We start from the raw sequence: 12,534 nt of genomic DNA on the forward strand, positions 1-12,534 counted from the left end.
AAATTCATAAAAAAAGGTTGTGTTGAAAATGCCTCCATGGCAATAAAACTAACATTAATCAATGGAACAAAAATGTTTTCAAGAAGTACGTCAGCTTTCGACAGTATATTTGAGTTGTTTGTTCATGCATACAACTTATGTGCAGCTTTTAGAGATTATATTCTTCAAGTAAAAAGTAATGTACACAATTACTTTTTGGATATAGTTTACGAGTATTGCCGAAATAATAGAAAAACTATTGTATAATGTCAATAATGTCTCTGTCACACAAACCTGTACTATATGTCAATTTTCAACTACTCAACATATAATTTCACTAAACTGTGTAGATATAAGCAAAAAAGTTATTTATGAAAACATTGTTTCTCAGAAACGAATCACTGTCCGGCATGTCAAATCACTTTGACTCAATCTAGTATAATTAAAGGCTTTTTCATGTTAACATTTGAAGCACAAGCAATGCTCTTAAAAAATTTGGAAGGGCATTCTGAAGTGAATACTAAAAAATATATATTAGTAGGCGCAATCGGCAAACTAGATGGGTCGACAAACTTTGTTGTTTTCTGCAGACACTTAAGAAATAACTGGACAAAGCATGATAGTATCGATGCTAAATTCAAGAAGCACTCGCCAAATGAAAAAGTTAATGTTAGTTTTATTATATGTTGAAATAAATTAAGTATTTTATTTTGTGAACATGTATCCATTGTATTATATATACATAATAGTGTTAGCGTTAAGTGAACTAATGTAATTTTCATTATAATTTTACGTTTTAAGTAGAGAAATTAAAATTATTGAATAATAAACTGCAGAAGCTAAAATAAATCCCCAAATTCAGAATTTTTCATAAGGAAAAATTATTCATAAGGATCAATTATTTCTAGTGTTGATGCTCATGGAGAAGAAGTTGATATTGACATTGTTAGAAATGCTAATCTGGAAGAAGCAGTGCAAAATGTAGAATCACGAGATTTCGCTAGTAATAGAGATCGTCAATCAGAACAAAATCAGTCACAAATTGAAGCAGGAAAAGAAATATCAGTATTTATTGAAAATTTTGTCCTAAAAGCTGTGCAAAATTTTGAATTAAAAAACATAAATATCGACCTAATACGTATTTTCATTCTAGGCACAGCTTATCCAGCCTGTACTTAGTAAGTTTGCTGGCAACCAAACAAGCAAATTTATACGTATCTATGATTGTAATAGCATACAAACTAAATTCAGATTATTTGAATGTCCTTGTAACTTCATTTAATCCAAATATGAATCCAAGGTAGCGTAATATATAAAGTCCATGTAAAATATGAATCAATTTATATTTATAAGTATGTATAAAGGTATTTTTGTACTTTTAAAAATCGTAATGTATTCTTTGTCCTTGTTACTCGAAGTAGAATGCGTGAGAGCGCAGCCGCATGAAGGCAATTTTATTCTAAATTTATGTAGTCTGAAGGGTTGTAGCGACATGCATTGAATAATTTTACATTGGAGATCCAGCATCTTTTGCTATTGCGTCGCCTGGTGGAGTTGCTGGATCTTCGCTTGAACGACTTTCAATTGTATCTTTCAAAGCTTGATACAAACTATGAACAGCTTCATTATGCTGAAATATACACAATATTAAAGATTACCTTGCATAAGATTTAATTGTTTGTGAAACATGTAAGAATTATTACCTGACTCGTTGGCTCTAGAGATTTGATAAGGGCATGAAGTCGAGCTGAGGGTAATTTTGGATGTACCCACCATAATAATTTCAACAAGTGGCGAGTGACACTATCTTTGGACAGCCTGCCAAGAAAAATTCGTCAAATATCACAGTGCAAAACGATTCATTCGTAAATTCGTCAGACATGTTCAAAACGAGTAAAAGCACCTGCGAAAAAAGCACATACAAATGTCAGTAGTGTCATGATCTAGTCAAATTTAAGTAGATTGTAATGCAAATTACCAAGGTGTGGAGAAATGGATCTTCGTAGGCGCGCTGTCCTTGACAATTAGGCAGTGTGGTAAGTACACGCATAAGTCCGCGAGCATCACCGCGCGACTTCTTTTGAACAGTAGGGCCGGCACCGATACCATCGACGTGTAAGGCATAATATACATGGATAAGACCGCTGCAACGCCCGACAATTATACATAGGCTTGACATGCATCTGGTGGAGAACCAGAGTGTTCAATAATAGCAATCGCGCTTTCGCGCTCGTCTGGAGGAAGCTTGAGATTCAAGTGACGAATCTGATCGTCTACCTGTAGTTATATAAGAAATCATTGTAGCATTCTGAATAAATCAATTTCAAAAAAAGATACATTTTATTTACAAAAATCTTACCATCAGAGACATCAGAGCTGGCAGAAATTTAGTCACAACCTGGCTGTCGAGCTTAGGCTCTTTAAAGCCTTGCGAGTCGATCATTGTCCAAGCGGACAAACCCAATGCTAGCATCCGTAACAACAACACCAAAACGGCATTGTCGCGAGGCATTGACTTCCCATTAATCAGATGTAAAGCAATCTTTATTGCGCTACTAACAAGTTCACTGCATATGGATCACACAGTGTCATGCTCAAATCTCCCAGGTCTTGCTCCTGTCCTTTCTGTTAATAACATGGGTAATCAGTGAACTTTTATATAACTTATTTTCGTTTCATTTTCTAATAGACTATTAATTACCTTAATACTATCTAAGAAGCCTTGAAGTTCACGAGATCGTTTGACATCAACGTTTTTTTCGCGTATGCAAGCATCCAAACACCACGTGAATTTGTGACAAGGATCCACAGAAATGATGTCTTGCACCTACAATAGAAATTACAAGGTGTTTAAATAAACTTACTTTGTCAATTAAAAAAGTCCCAACATTAGAATAAATAAGACCTCCAAATCATGCAACGCCATCAAAAGTTCAGCTCTTAAAGTACAATAATGAACATTTTTTTGTCCTTAAAAATAGTGTTCTTAAAAATTGAAGAACCATATCATATAACTTGGCACTGTGTCCAATCATGTGGGCTAACTTTTGAATAACTTCGCCTCGTCTTCTTACCTATAAAATTTAATTTTTTTATAGTAAACAAAATCAACATTTATTAAACTAACGCCGTATTCCTCTACCATTACCTTTGGAGAAGGCATAAAAAAAGGGCTTATCAACTTAAGATGGCCAAAAAGGACTTCCTCTTTTCCAATAATATATCTACTGAATAATGGAGATACTTCATCGCCAAACAAGCTCTGATTGTCTTTCCATATCTATCTTTTAACTTCTGTATCTGCATCATTGTAAAGCTCTTTTTCTCTCACAAGTACCTTCAAATACTTATCATCAATAATTGGTGCGTTTATTAAAATACACATGACAACTGGTCTTAAAACAGCTACCCTTATAGCGGGAAAACTTTTAGACAATACAAGTTCTTTCAATCTGCGATCCACAGATTGGGAGCCTTTTTCACTTCTTTCTGCTCCAATTTCGTTAACTCCTCCAGTACAGATGCATGAAAATCAACTCTTTGAATACCATGAAGATCTAGCAAAGATAACATAGGTCGAAGAGAGGGCAAGAGAATTCCATTTTCCAACTAAAAGATATATACACTGGTTCTTACTATCTTTATTCAAAAGAACGTGCCAGGCAAAGTTAAAATAATAATTTATCAATGATTCATAACAAACCTGATTCTTTTGCTTTTAAGGGATCATTACAGCTAGTCAAGGCATCACTAAGAAATGCTTGTCCAGGTATCCTTCTACCCCATCAATTAAAAAAACCTGTACACGTTCGAACGCAACGAACTCGCCTGATGCAATTTACGTAATAAACAATAATAATACCTAATCTGATAATAATACTTTCTTGTACAGTTAACCTCATAAGTCGTGTTTTCGTTTAAAGCAGTCGACACTACGCGCCATCAGCTGTGTTGCTTGGCCAGCGGAACGCAGAAATCCGGACTGATACCGCTTTCCCGCCATCTGAGGCGTCAAAGTTATTAACAATTTTTATTTAAAATTAGTAACATTTAGCATAAATGCGAATACGGGGGATGACGGGGGATATTGAAATCTTAATTTTAAGCCATCAATCGTAATTATTCAACAACAATTATTAGATAAAGAGGCCACTTCCGGTGCCAGGAGAAAATGCCAATTTTCACCCATTTCCCGTTGACTAATCGAAAATGGGAAATTACTACGAGTATCAGGGACAATTAGCGGAATTAATGCCGTTTTCCCATTTTCGCTAGCAATTTCCCATAAAAACCCGGGGGCCATCTTCACAGTCCTCGTGCTCGGCACGATTGCTGTCACGAAGCGCTACACGCCGTACCTTCAGAATGCTGTTATTTTGCCGCCCCGCGAAATATAATTTCAAATGAAAGCATATTGCACGCATTATGAAAGCACGGCGTGCATTGAATTAAAATAAAATAAATTTATATTATTTTGTATTTGAGATGCAATAAACATTTTTTAGTAGTAATTTTTGATATTTTTTATTTATTTATACAATAAATTAATTATACATATAAAGATATCTTAAAATTTATATATGCACATATACATGCGCATTATCCAAATCGTCTTTTGTTAATATTATTCGATTTGCGAAGTACGCCTTTGTATTGTGTGTGCTGCAGCGAAATTCTGATTCCAGTTCTCTTCAATATATTTTCAAGGTGAGTTCATTTATTTAATATAATTATTATTTACTTAATATTGTAGGAAATACTAGTATTTAATATCGGATAAGATCTTATTTATGTTTTGTGACGGTAAACGTCGAATTAGCGCTAATAATGTAACCTAATTGCTGCTCGCGGGGGCAGCACCTACTGGGGAGATTAGGAACGTAACGAAGGAATTCGGCACGCGAGCAGACGGAACGTGCGCGCTTGAAATTGAACCAGTGAAGCTCTAACCACCATCACGCTTGCCCGTAAGTGAGGATTCTTCCATCATCGTGCTCGTCCGCTTACTAGACAACCACCGATTCGTGAGCCACCGATATCGGAAATCGAAAGGAGAATGTCCGCGCCAGTGATCTAGAGGGGCGATCACAATTGCCGAAGTGCTATACAGCTGCCGAAAGGAGAGACCCAACCCGGCGGAGAAGCATCCCCTTCCACGAGACCGGCAGAGTGTGCGTGAGGTTTCGCCATCGAGGGCGAAGCCACGTGTGCGCGAACTCGCGATCCGCGGTATTGACAGAAAGACAGTTCTCTCGCAGTGTGACTCTCTATCGTCCGCTTCGTACGTCTGCAATATTAAGGTAAACTGGCTAGCTTAATTTCGCGGTCGCGATACAATTGCATGAGTGACGATTAATTTCTCGCGTTCGAAGCGTGCATGCAACAGCTCTGTTAACAAAGAGCAGCGAGCGTCCCGACACTGTGTGTCCTCGATGAGCGAGCGCCGATGTCAACATAAACACGCGGGCCGATTCAGTGTAATTTTTGATGGGCAATAAAAGATTCTGTTCGCGTTGTTAACAAGTGCTTTCGACTCGCTTATTCCATATCGTTTCCACTCACATTCTCGTAGATTAGTAGATCTATTGGTTGACTGACACCCATTTCACCATCCGGATTATGCATTGAGCATAGATGATTACATTCGCCCTCCAATGAATCCGCGCGAATAAAAGTAATTAAACGGTATCTACCCTGTTACCGTTTTTATAAGAGTTTCCCATATAAATACTATTTAAAATATATCCTCAAAAGGTACTACAGATGAATATATATAGCTATTTCTATTTGTAAATGGCTATAACATCTTTGGCTACATGCGCGTCGTTCGCGCATGCGTAGATTGATACGAGGAGTCTCGAGAAAAGGTTTGGTTGCAGTGTGAGCTAGCCAGGCTCACACTCGGGCGGTCGGTAAAGAAGGAAGCGTTTCGTCCCGATGTTACCGGCTGGACTCGTCAGTGAGGCTCGACGGCCGGTAACATCTGCCTCATACGCTCGAAGTACGCAAGTCGCTATGCGGATATATTTAGGGAGCGTATTTCTTGCCGCTCGTGGCTGGCCGATGCCATCTCGATGTGGATGAGCGAATCATGAGACCGCCACACATCTTTGAAATAGTATTGATTTGAAAAAACTGGTATAAAAGCAAACAGTGATCTTATGCTATGCTGAATTCATGAGAATATAATTTAATGCAAGATCATATAATGAAATAATGATTCTCGTGAATTCAACATTGGATAAGATTTCTTTTACACTTTTAAGCACCTCTTTAGTTTGTTCTACAATATCTTCTAGCATACCCCTTATATATTGATTGTCTATGTAGTGCATTTAATTAAAAAGTTTTGAATTAGTTTTATTAAAACCTATTCATAATTTGATGAATAATCTTACTAATTTCAATAAAAAATATTTCATCATTCATTTTTATTCCAGAAGACAAAATTATGTAGGAAAAATGAAGTTTGCCAGTTTTGATACGGTTTCAATGGCTAAAAAAGTAGTTGTTACAACTGAAGAAAATGTAATTGCAGCTTTGAGTGTTAAAATAGGTATTTTTATATACAAATTTAATAATTTGAATAATATGTTTGTTAGAATAAATTGAAAATTGACATATGTATCTTAATGTAGGACAACTATTGAGGAGAGTACTAGAAAAAGGATGTGCTGGTCGCATACAAGCATTCAGTAATGTTACAAGTGGAGAATTGATTTCAGTGAATGGTGGCGTCCCAGCTTTAGTCCGTTTTTGCAATTTAGCTACTGGATATGTTTAGTCGAAACCGACTAAATTTCAATTCATTTGTAAAAGTATCGTTATTCCTTAATAACACTATCATGCCAATCAACACTACGAGCTGGCGCGCCACGTCATTTCAAAACAAGCTCTTATATAATCTTTGATCTCTCCTATGACTCTATCTCTCTCTTTCTCTCTCTATTTCTCGCTCTCTACTTTCTCTGCTTTTCTCACAAAAGGTCGCGTGTCGAAGAAGAAAAAGGTTTAGTTCAGATTCAGCATTGAACATTTTCGGACGTACTAATCGCTCGCGAGAGAATTAAAAATTTCAAACAGTAGTCATTCAATATTATCGCATAAAGAGTTTCTGTTCGCGAGTCCTCCGTGTGCGCGGTCGCGACACGCATCCTTTCATCTTACAATTTTAATCCTTTTTTTTCAATTCTATTTCTCTATCATCATTCCCCGCATTCCAATTATTTCTATTCTCGATTTCTGACGTGACGTGCACTCATAATATTCGCGCATTCAACCGCTGCTTCGCAGTCCATTCAACAAAAATCAATTGATAAACCGCTGCTTCGCAGCTTATACGAATAAACAATACATTCATCAACCGCTGCTTCGCAGCCTACTCAAATAGACGGACAACCAACAACTTACACACACACACATACACACAACAATATCGCACATCATTATCTGTAACTTTCATTTAATTTCCGTTCGAGGGAGTTTTGCCTGGCAACAGGCTTTCTTCCTTGGAGCCAAAATTATACATCATTTGGCTCCTAAGTGTTTCTTTTAATTTGACACCTTTCCCATACCACAATTTCTTATCAAGTCCAAAATACGAATGAGATATTAATTTCAAAAAAAAGAGGGAAGTAAAGAGTTTTTTTTCTTCGCGTTGAAGTAAAGGAACAACGGCTAGAGCTTTACGTTTTAAGCATACAGGATATATAATAAATGAATGGACATTAGCAGAACAAAATGGAGACAGGTATTATTTTTTCTCATAATTCATTCAATTTATAATTTCAAACCAGTTTTTATTAATCTGCTCTTCGACTAATGATAAATAGATATGACAACTAATGAGTTTAATGCTACATGAATTTGAATATTTTATAATCCAATAAAAAAGTATTAAAAATCACTTTTATACATATTTAAATTTTGTAATGTCTATTTCAGAATTGATTCTCCATTTATATCATATTCTACAGCAGGACTTTACAATAGAGAAAGGTTTTACTTTGTCAATTTTTTAGCTGTGCACTATTAAATTTACAATTATAAATTGTATGATACACAGAATTTTTCATAAATCTATATTTTATCAATATCTTGTAATGAGATATTCATAGAATTTGTTTATGTTACATGTTCGATAAAATATGCAATGCATTTCATGTGTATTTTCATAGGCAATTCAATCAAGTAATACTGTTGTAATTTTTGCAGGATTGAAGATGTTTAATGGCACATGAAGGATGGAACCTTACATCACATTCTACCAATTTATAATAATAGTATTGAGGTAACCTCATATCATAGTAAAACTGGAGAAAAATTGAAAAATAAGAAAATTTCTGCACCTTTCATATCTCAAGAAACCGAGTAAATATTTTATATCAAAATTATCTTAATTATTTTACAATAGAGTTTTTTATTTATGGAGATAACTTATTACAGGTGTATTTGAGCAGCATCAAATTATGTTTGCTTGAAAGGTGACAGCAATTTAGCACTATTGTTTTATATCAATATATTTGAATCTAAATCGGAGCCTCAGTCAATAACAATTAACACTATATTTGGCGCCGGTGCTCAAGGACCTTACAAGTTTACACTATACTTCCAGGAAACATATCTGCAATATCTATTAGAGCCAGCAGTATTAACAGAAAGCGCGTGGTATTATTTGAGAAAAGCCCTAAAATTATTTCACGAGATATAGATGGGTAGACTTTTTGTATGTTACTAATTTAGATAGCAAAAAAGTAGTATTAGAGTCATCATATCAAAAGGTGAATATAAGAAACTAATATACGAATCTAGCGATGCAAGAAATATTTACTTATTTGATTCCAATAAATATTACATATTTTAGAATAAATGAAATTTGTTTTTAGATTACAAGAATTACCATAACTGAATTTAGCATAACTGAAGCTCAATCTGAAAAATTAGCATATGTAACAAATAGTTCACTATTTAAGCCTGCGATCGTTGCGGCCGATTGTTCTTGTCAATCACAACAAGCGTCAAAAAGGAAAACGTGTAGATTTTTACTCTTCTCTGAGGACAATATACTGTCAGTTTAGTCCAACAAAATATTATCTAGACTAGAGAGGAATCTATCTCACAAATATTGTAACCGTTGAAATTGTTGAGTTGCCAATGTTAGATCGTGATCAAGCACGATCAATATAATTTTAATTGTTTTAGTTAACTGTTAAATGAAATTCCGTCAATTTTAAGTTTCAAGTACATCTTATTCTAATTCAATAAATCAATATATTAACTAACTTTCTTTTACGAATGATTGCTGTCCAGTCATGATGTTAATAGTTCATGTAAGTAGCATATACGTAAAGGCGACATCAACATTCAAGTGTGGAGTTTGATTTTTCATTATGATTTTTTTATGAAAGCATGATTTTAAAAAGTTGAAATTTTTATCTTAAATTTTTCGTTAGCATGAGGGTTCTAGTGTTTATTAAGCGTTTGAAAATATTATTTTTAGGCATTTGAGTATCAATATAAAATCAACTATATTGTTGAATTATTATTAGATAACAATATTTTCTTAGCGTGTTAACTCTTTACAAATAGATTTTTTATTAGTTTAATTTATTTAATTGTTTTAGTTTTGTCAAACGTTGAACTGACTAAATAAACTGATGTATTGCGTTCGCTAAGCTTTAATTTTTAAGTTATTGCAGTATTCTTTTGAGTTGTTAATATCTAAATTGTTGATTTATCTTCTCTTTTATAAGCAAACCAGATAAACGTTTTCATGCAAGAAACTTTGGGCTTTGAACCACAGTAATCAAATCAACGAGCTGATTTAGTTCGTGATAAATTTGGTTTACATAAAGTAATTGTAGCTGTTACATCGCCAGGGAAGGTGAAACTGTTATATCAAACTTGAACGATAGATAAACTGATTTTAATTTTCGTGTGACTTATATTAACAATTTATTATTATAGTGTATGGAATAGAGTCAACGTAAGGTGAAATAATTTGGCAATCACGAGTCAATAACCTCAAAGGCTTATCTCAGGATTTTAACTAGATAGTTTTGTATGTTCAACGTGGAAGTAGGCACTTTCCGCATCCACCTCAGTGCGCATTGCTTGTAACGTAATTTTTAATTTTATCCGCATTTTCAATCGCGACCTTTAAACTCGACGTAAAATTAAGAGTATTATTAATTTTATAGACCACTGGAAATGGAATGATATATACTTTCAACCCAATAAACGGACAGATACTGGATAGACTGACAAAGTTGAATTACCAAATCAAGCAGTCAATTTTGTTACATGCATTAACCGATATTTTTCTACGTGCTATAGTTATTTTGGACGAGCACGACCGAGCGCACGTCTTTCCAGAAAGTGCAAGCGCTGTTGCAACTTCTGCTGGACGTACTACTTACATCTTCACTGCCGACAGAAAGACTGGTGTATTGTCCGGATACTCGCTTACTTATAGCAACTCGCAGAATCTAATCGCTCACAAGGTGTGTACAATTATTTAAAAGCTTAAAAGCTTCCACAAATATTGTGATATATTTTTAAAATTTATTGCCTTCGTTCAGGAATGGGAATTAGTTTTCTCGCCAAAGACAACGGATAACACATGTCGTCTCAAAAAGTTCAATCGAACGTGTTCACTCGCAGGATCAAGTGTTGAGTGATTGGTCAGTTTTATACAAATATATCAATCTAAATCTGGTTGCTATCGGGACTCAAGGAATAGGTGATGCTTATAAAAGATTTATTACATCTATAATAGAAAGGACTTTGCGAAAACTAATTATGTTTACTCAAAATCTTGTTTAATTATTTATAGATACTCTCAATTTGTATCTTCTTCATGTCGTACCTGGATCAATGATTTTCTCCATCGTACACAAGAGAATCAAGGGACCAGTACATACAAGGTGTGGCTATTAAGTAACGAGACTAGCGCTGCTACAGAAAAAGTACGCATGCGCCAAAGGTTAATGACTGTCAGCTGTTTAGCCTGAAGCCTACTCTTTCGAATGCGATGTCTACCGTGTCTGTAGACAAACCAGTGTAGCCGTGACCTTCGTTTCTATACGAGCTGTTTTTTTGTTTTGCCGGAAAAATGATCGACGTCAAAATAGAGCAACGGATTGTTGTGAAATTTCACATGAAACTTGGAAAAACTGCAACTGAAACTTATAATTTATTGAAACAAGTGTATGGCAATGAATGTTTGTCGCGTCCACGTGTTTTTGAGTGGTTTAAGCGTTTTCAAGATGGCCGAGAAGGTGTTGAAGATGATTCACGTTCGGGTCGCCCTTCCATGTCAAAAACGGATGAAAATATCGAAAAAGTCGGTAATCTTGTTCGATCTGACCGTCGGCTAAGTATTCGTGCGATTGCTGAATCTATAGGAATTGACAAAGAATGTGTGCGGCAAATTTTACATGAAAATTTTAACATGAGAAAAGTGTGTGCAAAACTGGTGCCTAAAATCCTCACGTTTGAACAACTAGAAGCTCGCAAAAATATTTGTATTGACACTTTGAATGCGATTGAAAAAGACTCAGACTTATTAGAAAAAGTAATAACGTGTGACGAATCTTGGTTTTTTACCTATGATCCTGAAACAAAGCGCCAATCCATGCACTGGAAGAGTCCAACTTCGCCAAGAGCAAAAAAGCGAAAATGAGCAAATCAAAATTCAAAGCAATGATGATTGTTTTTTTCGATATTCATGGAATTATATACCTTCACTGGGTTCCTGAAGGTGAAACAGTTAACCAACATTATTATCTTCACGTTCTTACTGAACTCCGTGAAAGAATAAGAAAAAAACGACCCAAACTGTGGAAGGAGAAGTCATGGCTTCTTCATCAAGACAATGCGCCAGCTCATTCCGCACTGTCCGTCAAGAAGTTTCTAGCCAAGTACAACATCCCAGTGTTAGACCATCCACCTTATTCGCCGGATCTTGCACCGTGCGACTTCTATCTCTTTCCTAAGGTGAAATCTGCATTAAAAGGAACAAGATTTGAGTCTGTTGAAGCTGTGAAAGAAAAAGCGGCGCGCGTCCTGAAGGAACTAACAGAAAAAGACTTTCTGCACTGTTTCGAACAATGGAAGATTCGCATGGAGCGATGTAGGGATAGAGGAGGGGTATATATTGAAGGTGATAATAAATAAATATACATAATATCAAAATAAAATGTTTTATATCACCAGTCTCGTTATTTAATAGCCACACCTCGTATTGTTCATTCCGAAAACTGGGTTGTTTATAGTTACTTTAACGATAAAAGTCGAAGAACGGAAATAGCTACGTAGAGAAGTTACGGAAAGAATTGTATGAGGGAAAAACTCAAAGCAATTTTATAAAAAATAAAAAATAATAAATAAAATTTTCAAAATGTGTATTTTTATTTAAAAACCAATAATAATAATAATAATAATAATAATAATAATAATACAGGGTGATTCAAAAATATATGTAAGTATGGATACCGTTGGATTCGTCTTGAAAAAACCCCGCAAGACGACTATGGGAAAAGGGGTTTCGATTAA

At 35.1% G+C, this 12,534-nt stretch overlaps 2 pseudogenes; one reads left to right on the forward strand and one right to left on the reverse strand.

Moving 5' to 3' along the window:
* Window positions 1-1,486: 1,486 nt before the first annotated feature.
* On the reverse strand, window positions 1,487-5,604 carry LOC131674156 (negative elongation factor B-like; annotated as a pseudogene).
* Window positions 5,605-5,812: 208 nt separating this feature from the next.
* LOC131674171 (ER membrane protein complex subunit 1-like) lies at window positions 5,813-12,297 on the forward strand (annotated as a pseudogene).
* The last annotated feature ends 237 nt before the right edge of the window (window positions 12,298-12,534 follow it).

This window comes from Phymastichus coffea, unplaced genomic scaffold (genome assembly GCF_024137745.1).
Source record: "Phymastichus coffea isolate CEN01 unplaced genomic scaffold, Cenicafe_Pcof_1.1 PCOF00014, whole genome shotgun sequence".
Lineage (NCBI taxonomy): Eukaryota > Metazoa > Arthropoda > Insecta > Hymenoptera > Eulophidae > Phymastichus > Phymastichus coffea.